Genomic DNA, 18,640 nt, shown 5'->3' on the forward strand with positions numbered 1-18,640 from the left:
TGTGAGTTGGTGAAAGCCTTGGATCTGATCTGATCTGCTCTGGTGCTGTGAGCTGGTGGCACCTTGGATCTGCTCTGATTTGGTGCTCTGAGCTGGTGACACCTTGCTCTCATCTGGTGCTCTGAGCTGGTGACACCTTGCTGTTGGGTGAGGCTGCTGAGTGCCTGTGTCCCAAATCCCACTCTGGGTGTCCAACATCTGCTGTCCCTCTGTCCCCCAGGGTCCTTCAGCCTCGTGGCCAGGGTGCTACAGAACACATTGATTACATGAGTTGAGTTCTCTCCATCTCCTGAGCAGAGCTGTGTCCAGAGAGTGACACCCAGACTGGGGTAGGGGACACTCTGGTGCTCTGGTACACCTCATTCACCAGGATAACTTCACAGAGCTGCTTCTTGTCACATTAATACATCATCACTGTTGGACAATCATCGTTATTCTTGCTAAAAACAGCTTCCAGCACCACAAAACCCCTCCCAGTTACCAAATCCAGGATTTGCTAAACATCTGGTCATTTAGCAGAGCTACAGAGAGATTTGGAATAAGTAACAGGAAGAAATTGAAATTAATTTTCATTATTGATCTGTACGAAATTTAAAATCCAAGATGAATGGATTTAATTAGCTCTGGACACTTTGGTTTTCCTATAATTCAAACGTGTCAGCTTTACAACACACAGGCCCTTGGGCCATCATTTGAGTCGAGTCATCCTTATTTCACATGTTTAAACTGGACATATATTCTGGGGTTTGTGACACTCTGTAAAATCCAACAGATTGTGCCTGGGGGCTGTATTTTCATACCTGTAAATAAACAGAGAATTGTTTTACAACATCCCAGTACATCTAGTTTACAATCAGTTGTGAAAGAGCTCAGAGAACCGTTTTTAGAAGAGGCAGTGGATCTGCATTATTGTGTTTTTAGTTTAGGAAATGGGAATTCAATAGAGTCCTGTCTGGTTATATCCTACCAATGGTGTAATAAGGATCAATTTGATAGCCTTTAATTACTTCAGCACTCATCTGGTGAATTTTTTACTTTTACTTTTATTTGGAATCATGTATTACAGATTTAGTGCATAGGTGCTAGCCCAGATATCTTTCCTCTGTCAGACTTTTAAATTGAGCTACAGCACAGAAAGTGCATCCAGCAACATGGAGTGTGGAAAGAGACAGCTGAAATTACTGGGAATTTTTTGTTCAGGGCACACCTGCTCTGGATAATTCACTTTTTCTTCCTCCAGGTTTATGTTACGAGCTCTTTTCCTCAAGAGGACAAAGGTTGTGCCAGATTTCAGCATTAATGTGAACCTGAAAATGCATGAAATAAATGAAGATATCAGCCAGGGGCCAATTACATCACACATTATCAAATTATACTAAGAAGACCCAAGCTTCCCATTCAGAAATGCTACTGGAATGGCACTTGTGAGAATGATTGATTTGCTTCATGAAAGGCTGTTCAGGAAAAGACAAGATAAATTGCTAGTTTTACATAGCTGCATAGACAAATTAAAGCAATAGATGGCAGGGTGCTGGAGAATTGTCCTTGCTCTGACTTCTGCATCCTTGTTCCTGCTGGGATTTGCTCCCATGGCAGCCAGGGATCTGCTGGGGAGCCAGCCTGGTGCTGCTGGGTGTGAAATAGGTCACACCAACTCAGCTCGAGGTGTGGTGAAAGGAAGAGAGAACTTTATTTCTTCTCTTAGAATTTATAGGTTTCTGACCATGGCCAGGGATGGGATGGTCAGGATAACACCTTCCTAACCACACTGGCTGTGAGAGATGTCCATCACAAGATGTGTATCAGAAAGGATGTGTACATATCTATGTTTGCAGTTACTGTCCTGGGAAAGGCTTTAGAACCAATGTCAACAAGCTCAAAAGCTGAGTTTTCAGGTGCCACCAGCCCGTGCAGGGTGTCCCACTGCCACTGCCTGCCCTGTCCCCTGCCCTCAGGGAGCAGGAGTTGGTGCCAGTCCAGGAAAGAGACTTGACCTGCCCTGAGCCTGTGTCAGTCTGGGTTTCTGGGCTGGGAGAACAGCTCACAGCTGCTCTGCCCTGGGACAAAGCCCTCTCCTCACCCTGCTCAGCTCTGCTGCTGGAGCAGCAGCTCTGGGGGACGTGGATCCCAGCAAGGACAGGACTGAGGGCAGGAGAGATGCTCTGGGGCAGGCTCAGCTGCAGCTGGGACCCCCAAAGGTGCCTGGTACCCAAATCCCCCCAGCTGCTGCCCCAGCCCTGATCCTGATCCTGATCCTGATCCTGATCCAGCCTGGCCATGATCCTGATCCTGATCCTGATCCTGATCCTGATCTTGATCCTGGTCCTGATCCTGATCCTGATCCTGATCCTGGTCCTGATCCTGATCCTGATCCTGATCCTGGTCCTGATCCTGATCCTGATCCTGGTCCTGATCCTGATCCTGATCCTGATCCTGATCCAGCCTGGCCATGATCCTGCCAAGAAAGGCTCTGCAGAGGCAGCAGAGAAAGCTCCTGCAGCAGTGGTTTGAAGAATGAACAACTGTGAGCAAACAATGCTGTGCCTCTCGTGTGATCTCATCTGGTCTGTTTGCAGAGCAGGATGCCAGGCTCCTGAAAAAAGACACTTTCATCATCTCTATTAAGGACTAACATATTCAAAGTCATGAGCTTTTGCAGAAACTTCCTACAGAAGAATTCATTTTGCCGTGTTCACTCTTTTTGGGTTGAATCTGATTCTTTCCTCCTTGCCAAAAAGCAGGAATAACAGCTTGAAATACTGGAACCAAAGAAGATCTAACTTTGAGGAAGTGCAGAATGGTTTAATTGTCCTGGTTCAGATATATAATACAAGCTTCCCTGGGGGAGTGTTTTTCCTTGTTAACTCATTTATAAGATAACAGAGGCTACAGGTGTTCAGCTTTAATAAGGCATTAGTGAACAATTATACAAGACACTAAAAATAAAACTGGAGTCTTTGCATGGAGGAAATCAACACTGAGTGAAAAAAATAATTAACAGTCAAGCTGCACAATCAAATAAGGGTGAAGATTTTTAGAAACTAAAATCATTGGATGATCTCTTTAGTGCATATAGGAAGGATGCTGCTGAAAGAAGAAGGGAAGAGAGTGCATTTTTATGTTCAAGATATGAAAAGATACCCAAAATATATGAAAGAATAACTGGTGCTAACACTACTGATAAAATCATTTTCTGTTTCAATTAAAGTGTGCTTTAAAATATTGTTTTAAAATAGTAAAGAGCCAGCTTTCCACTAACATGCAGGGATGTATTCCCTTGATTTATGAAATCTCATTCCAATTGCAAACCAGTGGCTCCTCTGTGTTTGTGCCTGTGCACTGTGTAAGGCTGCAGACAGCTCCGATAGCAGAGAAAGAGGAAATTAGATGTATTAAACCTGAAAAATCAGTGACATTCAAATAACAGCTTTGCTCTTGTATTTCTCATTTGTTAGGAGTTCCTAATAAAAATTCTAATGTGTCTTAGCCTTGGAAACAATGATCTGTTCTATTACTTTTGACAGAACAAATTTAGGACAGAGGTTCTGACACTTTCTTAATTATAAGAAGACATCTAAAGGGCTTGGCTCCCATTTGTCTTTATCTGAATCTACCTTTTTGCTCTTCACCATGAGAAATAGTAAATTGAACTAATGCTCATCTCTCCTATGAAATTCTTTTTAGGATTTGTTTTGCAGTGGTGGGAAGCTGAGGCAGAGGGAGGTGGGAACTCCAACACTTTGGGCTTTCTCAGCCATTCTCTGCAAAATAGAGAAAAAATTATTCTCTGTGAGCCCTGCTGATGTTTGACTGAATGTTTGTCTCATCTTAAAAGAGATGGAAATATGATCCAAACCTTGCTGTTATTAACTGGAGTAAGTTGTGATAAAGGCTGATGGCTCACTTCTGGTTTTTAGCACCTGTTTCAATGCAGGTACTTATTTTATCCCTCTGTCTGTTTTTCTGTACATTAAGCAGATGTATAAATATAATCTGCATCTGTTTATGGACAGAAGTTTCTTTTCCTGTTTTTTTCAGGAACTGCATCTACCCCTTGTTAACACTAGAGACTGTGTGGTAGTGAAACTTATTTCTTTTCAAAAAAATTCTTCAGGCTGGAATTGGGCCATTTTTTGTTGTTTTTATTATTGCATAAGTCTCTTACAATGAACTGTCAAACTTATAAATATTTGGTGGCTGTACTTGTCTCTTTTTGATAGTGTAGGAATAACTGTTTTCCTTGAAAGCTGGTTGTGGTTTCTGTTCTTGCTGGTTAATGTCTTAATTTAGCAAGCTAAACTTTGAGAATGAACACAAAAAATACTACTTTAGGACAATCTTTGAATTTCTCCTATTTAATGATATTTCTAGATATGCAGTTTTATTACAGATGCAGAACATAAATAACAAAATAAAGTAAATTTTTATTTATTTCTCTGTACTCTCCTGAGAGTTCATTAAATTCTTATAAATCTTCTAGAGTTTTGATAGCTTGGTATCACAATCTGTAAACTAAACTGAGACAAATCAAGCAACATGAGAGAAATGTGAGAAGCTGAGGGTACACAAGAGTTTTTAAGAGAGAACTTCAGGTTTGAAGGAACATCTAGAATTGCATTACTCTGGGAACAGAAAAGGAATCTTTTTTTAATAACATAATTAACCAGTTAATTATGTCATGATCCCCTCCTCTTCTGTAAAGCCTGGAATTCTGCAGAATTGAATTTTCTGTTCTGTGGTTTTTATTTGTTTCTTCATTAGTGGAAAACCTCGACTGTTTTTGCTGCATGGGAGAAGGGTCTGAAACCCACTGAGGTCCTGAAGCTGTAATTGTGCTTGGCCACTTTACACCTGAATATATTTATTGCATGGGGTGTTAATGCTTTAAAATATATTCCTTTCTGGGTGTCCTTTCATTTTCATTAGGTTTCTCTCTATTAAATTGTTTATATTATAAAGTTTGTATTAAGTATTTGTATTTTGTGGTGGCTATGGTAACAATTCTGAACATTTTTGAATTTCCTGTGTGTTCCTGCTTACTGCAATTAGACCTTGCTGTAGCTAATGAAACATATGTGATTTGTTTGTTTATGCCTGAGGACTGAATTTGCTACTGAATAATGCAAAAACATATGCAAGGACAAGAGTGGTGAGTGAAATTAGGGATGTGCACAGAGGAGATGTGAGCAGAGTCAATTGAAAGAGGTGTTAAAGCTCTGGCTCTACCTGCTCACTCCAAGTGCAGACACAGTTGTTAGATCATATGGATGTTTTACCCTAAACAGAATTAAACACAGCTGGAAGAGTCCAGATGTTGATGTTTTATTTGGTGCCATGCAATGTTTGCTCTCCTGGCCTGTGCTGTGCTGGCAGAGCCATCTCTACATCCCTCTAGAAAGGCAAATGAACATCCCTGTTCCACTTCCACGTTTGAAAGCAGGCCTAGGACTTAAATGTTTCACTAAAATTTATTCTGTGATATTAAAAGGCAGCTTCTTGTTTAGGAAAAGGCTAATATAATTCTACCCAAGGTAAATAATTTGAGTTATTTGTCATGACACACCTGGTCACTACTGATCATAGAATCACAGAGTGGTTTGGGTTGGAAAGGACCCTAAAAATCCCCTTGTCCCACCTCCTGCCATAGGCAGGGACACTTTCCCCTAGTCCAAACCCCATCCAGTCTGGTCCTGGACAGTTCCAGGGGTGCAGCATCCACACATTCTCTGTTCTGGTGCCTCCCCACCCTCACAGCTCACCCAGAAAAGTATTTATTTAATCTTCTGTTTTAAACAATGTATTTTTTCAAGCAGTACAGATGAGACAAAGGGAAATCCAGTTTGTCTAATTATAAAGTATCAACATGCTGCAGATTTATGTTAGTGGATTAGATTTTCTCCCAGAAATAACTTCAGTGGAATTACATCACCAGCAAATGTGGTCCAGTTCATCTTGTAATTATACTTTGAAGTGCAGAAGTAGGGAAGAACGGAGTCCTGTCCATCTCACATGAAAAATCCTGCCTTTGATGCTTCTTTGAGAAGCTGCTGTGATTTTTACAGCAGCAAAGAGGGCCCAGAAGTTGCATTTTCTTTATCCACAGCACCTGCCTGTACCTGGGCTCTGCAGAGACGTACAGTGTCAATAGCATTGTGCTCATAAACGGTGACAGCTCAGGGCCTGCCCCAGCAGCTCTGCTGCCCACCTTGTGTAATTAACGCCACACAGCTCGAGAAATTTGCCTGGAGCGTGTCCTTGTGTGTTAAATGGGCCCAGCTCTGAGCTGGATCTGTGCCACACCAGCACCACAAAGCTCCAAGGGCTGGTGCTCAGTGCTTTACCGGGAGTTTAATTTGACATTGGCCGTGAGATCAGCCAAGCATCCTCCGTGGGGAGGGTTTGTTCAGACATCAACGGGCAGAAGGAATTCAGGTCTCCGTGTCTGGTTATGGGGGCACTTGTTTAGGCTGTTCAACCCAGGTATCTGAGACCTCCTCATCAAAGAAAAAAGGTTTACTCTTTTGTAACTGGGGCTGGTTTGTGCTTTATTATTTTAGGGGGCGAGCAAGGCTCTGCTCACATGCCTTGTCTCCCTTTCTGGCTGATTTCCCTCGTCTGTGCCTTGCCTGAGGCTCTTCCACCTCAGGTGAACATCAGACATCGAAGCTGCTTTAGAATTCCGGCATTTCCACCGCTCAGATCAGAGTCCTCATTGACTCTGACGTGGAAGGCAGCGATTTTCTACCCCAAACCAAGGCAGCTCTCACATGCTCTGAGCTTTAATTATTGGAGTCGTATTGAAGTCGTTAAGGAGACGTCGCCTGAAGTTCTCTGCACATATGTGGGCAAATGCTTGCGGAACCCAACTCTAATTTGGCAAAATTAGTTGTGAGGCAAGGCTTGGGAGGAGGGCAGAGTTTTACAGATTGAGGGGAAGGTGGGGAAGAGCAGGTTTTTGAGGAAACTGAAGATGAATAGAAACCATAAGTAGGACTCCAAGTGATTCAGTGGGGTCTAGACACTTGCCCTTTCTTGCTGTTCCAATGTCGTGTGTGACAGCGACAGGAGCCATATGTGAGCCACAAATAAACCCTCCCTAGCTCGTTCCTTCTCTGGTTAAAGTTTAATCAGTCTGGTTCAGCTGAAAGAAGATGAATGTTTCGGAGTGAAAATGTCACCCAAACAGCGTGTCAGCATCTTGTACCACGAGGTGTGCTGGGAAACTCAAACCATAGGGCGTGAGTTCATCCCTTGCTGAAAATGAGTGACAACAGGAGCTCCAAAATATCTCCTTATTTATGAGCTCACTATTAATTCTTCCATGTCCTAACCTCCTGCTGTATGCTGATTTTCTTTACTTTCATACATTCCCTGTTGGGTTTTTGTTGGGACTTGTTTGGTTGTTTGTTTTGTTGGTTTTGTGCTGTATTTATTTCCTTTTTATCACCTTCCTGTCTGGTGTTCTAATATGATTTCCCTCATATACTTTTGTCCTTGTTTTTAGGCAATTGGACATGTTTCTCAATGCTTTCTCTTTATCACATGTGAATCTCAACTTTAAATGAAAAAAGAAAAACTTTACTGCCTGTTGAAAAAAAAATCTCAAGAACAATTTCAAAGAAAGTCAGACTTGCCAAGAACTTTGATTCCATTTCCAAGATTGATATCAATATGAAGAATCCATTTTTTACTATATAATTTTACTTGATTAGACTGTGTTTTTTAAGTAACATCTGAGAAAGATTGTAGGTTTGAAAATCCCATGTGAAGAATAAAAAACCCCAGAAAATAGTAAGAAAAACCCCATAAATTAATATTTTAAAAGGAGGGGAGTAGAAGAAAGAACAGGAAAAATCCTATTTTGCCTTTCAGTTCACATCCTGTTTTATCTTTCAGTTCCTCATGATGACAAATTCTGGTCTTCAGCTGCCTTCCCTGAAGAATTCCCAATATTTTATCCTGAAGTGCTGCTTTTGCAGAAACTTTCTGGCCTGGTTTGTATTTTCCTGTCAGGATCCTTGCATCCTCAAGGCAGGTGAGTGATGTTTTCCTGTGGCTGAAATAGAAATATAATGCAATAATATCTCTTCCTTTGATATCTCCATGCTATGGCAATTATAGTACCTTGTTACCACCACCTTTTGTAACAGTGGTAAAGAAAATTCTTTAAATTTTTAAGATTATAATATATAATTCTATATATTATTTATATTCTTTTATATTCTTTATATTCTTTATAGTCTTTATATTCTTTATATTCTTTATATTCTTTATATTCTTTATATTCTTTATATTCTCTATATTTCTCTATAAATGTATATAAGGGGGAGAATGTTCCTAACAATGCCATGGAATTTTAGGTGCATGAAATGGAATTATACCATATTCACAAGGAACAAAAACCAAAAAAAAGTATTTGAAAAGTGTATTTTGTTTGTTGTTTGTTGTTTTTTTTCCCTAAACAAACTGCATTAATGTTGGATGCCATCAGAAAAATTGTGCCCTTAATTAGCATCAGGTTTTGTTATCTTGCCAGGACTAACACTTTGTCAGTTGGTAAACAAATATTTGACTGGAATGTAATCAGTGAGTTCAGCATTTACAGGTGGTATTGCTGTTGTAATATTGGGAATTTAGATTTTTCCTAGGCCAGTGCAAGCATTAATGTTCAATCCATCACAAAGCTTAGGTGGGTCCTGACATGCTTTTAAAGATTGATACTGTAACAGTACATTCAGTAATGGTAATAAACTGAATAAATATTATTTTTCACTGTAGTGTGCATTTCTGAGGAGTTATGTTCAGTCACTGTGTGAAGGAAATGCACACAGATAACAAGACATGAGATCTCTGAATTGGTCTCACTTTTAAATCAAATTATGTGCTTTATTAACAAATGGCAGAGTAGAATAACTCAGCCAAAGCAAATGTTCTGAGCACTGAGCTATTTCCCTGTGTGTCATTGCAACTTTTGTCACTGCTTTAAAGAGCAAAGAGACTTTCTGTTCACCAGGTTTGGGGACATCTTTCTGTTTTATTAGGATTTAAAACCCATTCAGCTTTTCACCTCAAAATATTTAGAAATTCAATTAAGCGGGAGCAAAAGCAAAAATATTTTCTTGTGTAAATAAAAATAAATAGATTTATTTATATAAATAAGTATGTTTGTCAGTTATTACTGAGATTTGGAGCTCGACAGAGCCCAAGACAAAGCCCTGCAGTAGTTTCAGAGTCTCTCATGCTGCCGTGGTGTTCTGGCTGTCTCTGTGCTCTGACATTTGCTCCTCCGGGCTGGAACCGTTCCTGCAGGACTTTGCTCTGAACTGCATCGTGGATTTGCTGTGTTTTCTTTTCAAACCCAATCATCTGGGTCACGGCAAGGCCTGGCAGAGCCATCCAAAGGGGATGCAGCCCGTGAAGGAGGACAGAAATGGAAAATAAATTATGGAATCAGCGCTGTCCCCGCCGGTGGGGAGCTCTGTCCTCGCCTGAAGCTGAATTCTGCACAGCCTCAAGTGGATTTTCCCACTTCTGAGATATTTTACAGGACATGTTCAGAGTGTGTCCTTACTAAATATGTCAGTGGTTTTCTTTACAGCCAATACCGACTTCTGGGAAATAGTATTTTGGATTTCTTGAAAGTCTGTGTTTCAGTAACCCAGCTTATTAATCAAATATATGTTTTAAAACACTTAGGTAAGTGAACAGTGCTGCTGAAATAAATTTTACCAAAATGCCAAGTAAATCTGTCAATTCAGAGCAAAGAAAAATGCCCAAAAAACTGCAGATGATTTTCCTTTAACACTCTGAAAGGGTTTTTATCATAATATGGAAAACTTTTTTTTTTCCCAAGCCAATGTGCTTCATTTCTTTGGATTGTTTGTCTGTACTGTCTATATCCTCTTTTCTCCTGATGAAATTTCCAGAAAGTGAAGCATATTCTTATTAAATGTGTGATCAGACCCCAATATTTATTTCAGGTAATGGAAAAAGTGGCTGGAAATTGGATTTCTGTATTTTGCAAAACACACAGAAAATAAATTATCTTCTAACTTGCTCTAATCTTTGAGCACCAACCTTTATATTATTTACAGTTCAGGAATGTTCCCAAAAAAATCTCATTTAGTGAATGAAATTATTTTTGAGAGGTTTATTGTCAGTCACCTTGCTGCTTACTTGGGCAGCTCATGTCAGCTTCATTTTACATCTGTAAAAGCTGCAAAACCAAAACTTTGATTTCCTCAAAAGACTTCAGAAGTCCTTTTTTTTTTCTTTCTAAAAGTTTACATTTTCTGTTAAATATAACAATCAGGTAAGTTCTATTTAAAAAAAAAAAAAATAATAATAAAAGAGAAAACTTTTTGAACATTTGTGTCTGCCCACTTCCCCAGGACATTAAATGATAGAAACTGTGAGAAGTCTGTAGGTATCTGATGCCTGATGTTATTGAGAAGCCTGGCTTTACCCAGTGAGCTGCCAAGTATAGTCCAGACCCCACAATTTACTTTAAAATAAAATACAATTCTACCTTGATATCGGTGCCATTTGGGGTTTTTTTTCGGTGGTGAAAAACCCCAACTACAAATGATCAACTATAGAATTATTCACCTTGGACATACAAATCCATAATATTTCATTAGCTATCTTTGAAGACAACTGATTTTAAGCAAACCAATATTTTTGTGTAGTTTTAATATAAGCCAATAAATTAATCTAGACTTTTATCAAGAATGGCTGACGAGGGCCTTTGAATAAAATCTCCTGTGCAGTGAGATGGGAAGACTGGGGCTGTTTATCTCACAGCAAGAGTGAATAGGAAGGGGCACAATAAAAAGAATCACAATGAATAATTGTGTGCCTAGGTAGATTAGTTTATTTGTTTAGTACTTTATTCATTCTTCCCAAAAAAATAAGACGGCCAATCAATTTGAAGTATGTGAATGGAAGTCATTTCTTTCCCATTCCCAATTAACACGCTGAATTCACTCCTGTGAATAAAGAAATAAATGGGGACAGTCTCTTAAGATCCAAGAAGTGACACAGGGCACTGATAATATCTGCATCTCCACCCTCACAAAGTCTCTGATACTTCTACACTATGATTAATCCTATTATAGAGAAGTGTTTTGCAGGAAATCTATTTTCTCACTAAATCAATGAAAAACCAAAGCAAAGTAGAGGGAGGTTTCTGTAGTGATTCAGTTTTTACCTGACTTGACAGTAGTCCCAGGCCCTGAGATCTGCTCTGGTATTTTTGAAACTGCCTTAACATCTCCCCAGGGCTGGCTGGAAGGATGTGTAAGCAGAGAAATTTAGCTTGGAACAATCTGAGCCTCTGAACTTTCCTTGGGGACATCTCTCGGTGCTGTTCCACAAAAGTCAGCTGGACCACGGTGGCCACTGCTGTGGTTGGAGCTGTATTGTTAAATACAGGAAAAAACCACCCAGCCCCACCTGGCTGTCACAGCAAATCAAGATAATAATATAATAAATGTCCATTTCCACCTGATCTGGTGTTTCAGATAAACCTCATGCCATTTGGTCTAAATGCAGGTGTTTGGTACCTCAGTGGTGCTTTGGTCTCTTTTTTATTCTCTTCCATCTGGTAAGAAATCCTTTTGTTTTATTTTTCTCCTTCTGTCCTCTTCTTTTAAGTAACATTTTTAACATTATTTTTCACTGTGAAACCTTAAATGGACATATCTTCTTCAGAAAATGTAGCTCAGTTGTGTCCCTTTGTTTTGCAACTCTGTTTACCCAAGGAATTCAATAAGAGTTGAAATTATTGGAGTTGAAGTTGGAGGCAAGAAAAGTAGAGCTCTGAGCAGCCCAGAAAGTCAGATGAGAAGAGGGTATAATAAACTAAGAAATATTAGAATTAGGAATAAGGAAATAAAAAGGGAATTAGAAGTGTGAATAGTGATGGACACAACAGTGAAGAAGACAGAGAAGCAAACAAGGGGCAGTCAAACACACTGACATGGGTAAAGAAAGTGTTTAACAGCCTTTGTCTGGCAAATATTTGCTGGGCTATGAAGTCCAGGAGACAGAATGTGTAACAAATCTGATCTCCCCAAACACAGGAAAGGAGAATGAGGCCTGGATCAATGCTGGGACATTGATACCGTATTTTCCTGCCAACAAGTTAATCACAGGCTCTTTCTTTATTCCCTTTTCCTCTTTTCATGTTATGAATGGCTACCAGAAATGGTTTGTACTTGATATGTTTCTAGAGAGGAATAAAAAAGGCCTTTGTATTTTATTTTGCTGATTACACCCAGTATATCTCAGTGTGGCAATATTCTCTTCCTGTCAGTGGCTATTGTGAACAATTCTACGGCTAATAATTAATTGCTCTCTTTACACTGCACTTTAATTAATAGGTTTTTCTGATAGGATAGTTTCCTAGATTTTTTTTCCTTGATATCAGCAGTGGCTGAATCCTAAATGACACCTGTATTGAGGAAATTTAACCACACCAGGCTTCCTCTGCTTCCCAAACTGAGCTCTTTTCTTCCCTCCCCGTGCACTTGCATAGGTGGTGAATTATCTTTCATGTTCATGCAGAAGGCTGATGGAGCTTAAGATAGTCATAATATTTATCAAGATGATGATCAATGCAGTGGAAACAAATGCAATAATCTCTCAGGAGACCAAACTATCTCATTTTCAGGGGCAGGATCACTACTGAATCATCTCACCTATACACTTATTTATCATTCCCTTTATTCTCTTTGCTAAAACAGAAAATAAAAGTGATTAATGCATCAAGTGTTGTAGCTTGAATAAAAACTCCCTGCAATGTAGATAACTTTGGTGACAAAGGAGGGGAAATTGGTGTTTGGTGTCTGGCATGGGCAGGCAGTGGAGCCTCAATGTGCATGACAAAAGTTAAACTGAGCTGGAAAGCCAAGCTGAAACAAACCCAAAAGATCCAAGCTCATGGTTACATTTTAAAGCACAGAGATTTAGGCATCCTGTAAAGTGAGGAAATGAAATTGTTGTGTCTGAAAAGCAGCCAGCAGTATTGTGCACATGTCAGAAAGGAGGTGAGATAATTCCTGATTTGGGATGGCAAAACTCTCTTTATGAATATTGAACTGTACAGAAAAAAGAAATAAAAAATCAGAGGCAAGGCCACCCTGTCCTGTACTTGGTGTTATTCTGTATGTAGTAAGGGACATAAAAAAAGGGTTTTCATCTGTGTTTGGAAGATACCCTGCCTGGAACATTAAAAAGACACAAAAATTGCATTTTATGAGAGTGCCCTATGCACCTCTACGAGCTAAACCCCAGAGAGATCTGTATTAATGTTTTTTTTCCTCAAATACAGTGTTAAAAATCAGGGAAACAAATCTCGTGGTCTGATTGCTGCTTTAGCTACTTTAATCCCAAAATTGCCTACCTCCTCTGCCAGCAGTAAAGTTCCCTTGATCTCCAAATTGTCATCCTTAAATCTTACCAATGTCAGAAGCTGGGTGATCCTCAGACTTAAACCTCCAGTTCTTTTGTCACCAATACAGATTAAAGTAGCAAAATAGCAAATATATTGATGAAATGCTTGCAAAAAACAACAAAGAACAAAAAAAACCCCAACCCCAAAAACCCACTATCCTTGTCATAATTAAAAAAGCCAATAAAGCTTAAAGCCAATTAAATTTTTTTTTGGTAGCACTGGTGATAGGTGAGTTGGACTATCCTGGAATTTGGAGTTCATATTTGGAGATCATATTTGAATATCGTATTTAAATCATATTTAAATATCAGAATATCATCATAAATATCAGATTTAAAGCAGAAAGCCATTTATAAACAGCTAAACTGTTTTCATTCACTTTTCTTCATAATACTCTCCATTCCTGTTCTTCTAATCCTTCACAAAGTAGCAGCCCTGGTTTTGGGAAATGATTAGGGAAAAGATGATTATATTTACAATAATTGTGTCCAATGCCTGTTGTTATTAATTCAAACAGCTTTCATCTCTCACTGTGCACTGGGAATGTGCACCTCAATGTCATCCTAACACAGATCTCTGATGGGCTGAGGCTTCTCACTTTGGCTGATGATGTTTTTCAAATTAAAGTTTGAAATTAAAATTTTGAAATTAAATAAATTTCAGCTCAGAAGAAGCTGGTGCAGAGTGACACTGAAGCCCAATTACTGTTGGTGCTCCTGTTGTAATGTTTGATTCCTCAGCATTTGAGGGAATTAAAAGAAAAAAAGAAATAATTATTTTTGTAGTGTCATAGTCCATTTCTTATCTTGATAGGTCAGAAACAAGAAAACAAATTAAGTAGGATGAGATAGTAAATTAGGGACAAGGCACTACTGACATAAAACTGGGCATGGAGTAATATCTTCTGGATTTCCTTTGCTAGAGGTTGGTACCACAGTGCAGTGTCACAGCTGTGAGGAGCTGGGTTGGGTTTTTAATTTTATCTTCTGTCATTAAATTAAAGAAATTTGGTTCTACCTTAAAAGTTATCAATAAAGACAGAACCAAACACTGTTGTGCAAACAATCCTCTTGCACTGTAAAGGCACAGACACAGCAATTATTGTAACATCCTGGCCAAAAAAATCACGTCTCACTGCTTGCAAGAACTCTTTGGTTTGTTATTTTCAAGCACATTTGTCAGGCATCTTTTATTGCAGTGTCTGTAGGTTAATGATGAGTTTTTAATCACTATCCTGTTTGACAGCTGCTCTGTGGGCCTCATGAATTATACAAAATTCTGAGGTGAATTTGTCTTGCCTTTCCCAGGACAAAACAGGACACAGTTTCACTGAAAGTTTTAACCACTAAACTTTCCACAAGTGACATTATTATCAGTAGAAATTGTCTTTCTTTGAGGGGAGATAATATGTATGGAAATTGATGGTGTTTTTTGTTGTTAGTGTGGACATACCTGTCTCCCTTTTCATGTCTGTCAGGGAAAAATGTCTGGATTTCTTTCTTCCTGAAGCCTGTACTACTTTAATCTAATTAATTTCATTTACAGGAATGTGTTGCATGGAAAATTTCACTGCTACTAATAGCTCCTTCATAAATACAAAATGAATATTTCTTTTCTTCTTCTGGAAGTAGTGGCTTATTCCTTTGTCTTCAAAGATGAAGCAGAAATTGTAGGGAGCGTTTCTGAAGGAAAAGCTTTAGTGTTTGTGATTGAGAAGGGATGGAGCTGCAGAGAGGGAGTTCTGCTGTGCCAGGGGGAAGATAATTTACTTAATCCCGTGCTCCTGGGCTGCTGTAGTGACTGAGGGTCGAGGTTTTGAACAGACCCAGAGAGCCAAAGGCAAAGTGTGACAAACATCAAACCACAGAGGTGTGTGCAGAGATGCTGGTGACCTTTCCTGCAGGCAGCTCTTCTCCTCAACCAATATCCAGGGCTCAGGGTCTTTGTTTTTCCTTTGTTTTAACAGAGCAGAATCTATTTCACGCTTTTTCTTTCAGATGATTCCTGTCTTGGTTCTGGGATTTTTTATTAGAATTTAAGGGAAATTTAAGGGAAAGCCAGATGTTATCTGTGCTGCTGGCTTTATTGGCTGGGCCAGAGTGACACCCTCTGAGCAAACCAGCAGCAGCACATTCCAGAGTTTCTCAGAGCATCACTCTGGGCTGTGTGGCTGCTCCTGCAGTCCTGGCATCCCTGGGGTGCTGTGCTGGAATGCAGTCGTGCATTCATTCCCTGTGCAGCTCCAAGTGCCAGCTCAGCCCATCAGCCAGACCCACCCTCTGTCCCACAGCCTGGCCAGGGTCACTCCCAGCCCCAGGGGCAGCCTGGCCTCTCTCAGTTTTCCTGGCCTGTCACTCTCAGCCACTGCACTCCCTGCAGCAAGTTGGACTCACTTTGCATAAATATTCTTTGTTTTAATTAGGTGGAATTAATATTTGTTCCCGTGCTCTCACCTGAAGACATTTTCTTCTTCTTAGTGTAGAAGTCACTGTGGATCTCTGATTGTTTGTAGTTCCTGTTAGTATTGGGACATCTCCTTGCCACTTTTCTGGTTTATTTTTCCCATCAGAAAATCACGTTGGAGACTCACAGCACACATGAGGAAACTCAGGTAAATTAAATCAAGTGTTCAAAATCATGCAGGATGCTGTCATAAGGCAAGTCTTTTGGATTTCTAATTTTCACCCTTATGCTCTGAGTTGGTGGATTCTTATTAATCCCTTGAAAGCATTTTAAGCAAACCTCCTCTTATTTTTCTTATTTCAAAAATATCTTTCATTGAATGTAGGGTTTTCTGGGATCCTGCAAGGATGTTCATTGCAGGAACATCTTCTGTACCAAGATGACAAAATATACTCTTTCCTACTAACACCTAAGGTCATTTGTACATTTGTTCTGTCCCAGTTGAAACTAAAATCCTTTTCCTCATGCTACTCCTCTTTCCAGCATCTGTCTTTCCTGGCTGCAATCCTTCTGGATTCTAATTAGACTTCCAATGGCTTGGCTCAGGGTGTAACCATAACCAATTTATCATTCCCTTAATCTCCCTCCGGGACATTCATTGAAAGAACAGTACCTGAATATTTCCCCTTTATCTACAATTTCCAGTCTATATCAAACATGAAATCTTGACAGATGGAGTCCAATCTGTCACAGTGAGTTAGTGTATTTTTCTTCTGATTGAATGTATTTATTGCACAAAGAAAGATGGAAAAAATTGTAAAGATGAATATTTAAAATTTGGGTTATAGAACGGTTAGTTGGGCTGGGCATTTTTATTTTTTTGGTTGGTGATTTTTATATGGTTTTTTTTTTTACAGCTGAGGATCTGGACTGCGTTAGATGAAGGAGGAAACGACATGAGACTTGTTTTTGTTGTGATAAGAGGAAGAACAGATCCGATCATAACAAAAACAGATGTAGAGCCGTAACGCAGTCCCTCGTGTTATCTACTCCCCACTCTCACACTGACCAGCAGAGGATGCAAGGAAATGTTCTGCCTTCTGCCAGCACAGCCCCTGCCAGCAAATCAGTGCCGAAGACACTGCCTGAAATACATTCTGCTGCAGAAAAGTGTGATAAAAAACCCTCCTGCCAAAGTGCTGGGCCAATCAATCAAGTGTTAATGATGGATCATGAAACCCATTTGTTGACAAATAAAACCTTGTGTGCTCTGCCAGTGAAACCAACTGTGTCACCCATTTTTCAGCGGCTGCCCGAAATGCCGCGTGCGGAGCGGAATTTATTGGTGGCGGGGGCTGGTGGCACAGCCAGCCCAGCCAGCCGGGTCTGCAGGTGCACTGGGGTCTGTCCTGCCCTGCCTGGCCCTGCAGAGGAGCCTGAGGTGTCCAGGGGCTCTGTGGGAGGCAGAGGAGCCAGCCTGGTTCCTTCAGCCCTTTGTGCCTGTGGGTGCAGAGCGTGGCTGCAGCCTGGAGCAGGAAAACCAAGGGAAAGGTTTCATTCTGGGACAGAGCACCACTGAGCAAATGTGTCTGAGAGCTCAGAGGTTCTGCAGTAAAGATCAGGGCTGGAATGCTCTCTTTGGCCATGCCCACGAGCAGGGCTGGGAAGCTTTTGTTCAGTGAGCAGATCAGCTGGATATCACGTGTAGGTGTCACCTGAAAACTCAGCTTCTGAGCTTGCTGACATGCTGAAAGTCTAAGGACTTTCCCAGGACAGTAACTGTAAACATAGATATGTGTACATTCCTTCTGTTCCAGGTCTTGTGATGGGCATCTCTCATGGCCAGTGCAGTGGGAAAGTGTTATCCTGACCATCCCATCCCTGGCTGTGGGCAGAAACCTGTAAATCCTGGGAGGAAAAATAAACTCTCTCTTCTTTTCACCACACCTTGACCTGTGTCTGTGTGATCTATTCATCTTCAGCAGTAACATGTAGGAACCTTTTGTTTCTCATGAATATTTATTATTTTCTCAGCACTTACCTGACAGGCCCAAGGAATAACTGATTGTCCCATTAACTCTGATCTTGTAAGAGATTGCCAGAGTGGGAAAGGGAGGATTTGACCCAATCCCTGAGGTTATATCCAAGGATTCCTGGCTCCCTGCCTGCCCTGACATCCAGAGCTGTACTGCTTCATCCAGAGAGGCTGAGGAAGGAAACTGTGATAGAAACCTTGCTGCTGTTTGTTACTTCATTCTCCCTTCCTTTGACCCAGAATCAAAATTCTGAGCTCTTGAGGAACTTTAATATTAAATTGCAAATAACCTAAGAAATAGCAGAGTTACTATTGTAGCAGCTGATGGCTGGGTGTTCTGCATTGTGGTACCCTAAGACTCTTTAAAATTACATTGATATCTATTTTCTCACTTAGTTTGTCCTGATGATTTCCTTGGTTTTTTCTGTTTTGTGCTGTGTTTTACCTAAAATACACCATGGCATAAGTCCTACCATTGCCTTCCTATTCAAAAGGATGGTTGCAGTGAAGTGTTTCCTGGGAGAGAGATTTCTCAGGAGAATTTCTGAGCTCTCAGGGTTCCCTAAATCAGCACAAAACCCTTTAAGTAATGAACTGGAATTTGCTGTAGTGCCCTTGTGCAAAAGAATCACAAAAGGCCCTTGTTAATAATGCCTAACGTGAGGAGAACTGGAAGGGCAATCTTTTAGCCCTCAGTGCTATTGCAGATTTTTAATTCCTTTAGCAGAGGGCAGAAGGTACTTTCT

The 18,640-nt window shown here is 40.2% G+C and overlaps 1 long non-coding RNA gene across 1 annotated transcript in view; it reads left to right on the forward strand.

Annotated features, from left to right (window-relative positions):
- LOC109022626 overlaps positions 1-17,600 on the forward strand; it is a 19,849-nt gene extending 2,249 nt beyond the window's left edge. The window contains exons 3-5 of the long non-coding RNA XR_002001697.1: positions 7,897-8,035; positions 16,026-16,067; positions 16,777-17,600. This is a non-coding gene — a long non-coding RNA (uncharacterized LOC109022626). The remainder of the gene's footprint in view (positions 1-7,896; positions 8,036-16,025; positions 16,068-16,776) is intronic.
- Positions 17,601-18,640: the final 1,040 nt, after the last annotated feature.

Source organism: Parus major, chromosome 4A, assembly GCF_001522545.3.
Source record: "Parus major isolate Abel chromosome 4A, Parus_major1.1, whole genome shotgun sequence".
NCBI lineage: Eukaryota > Metazoa > Chordata > Aves > Passeriformes > Paridae > Parus > Parus major.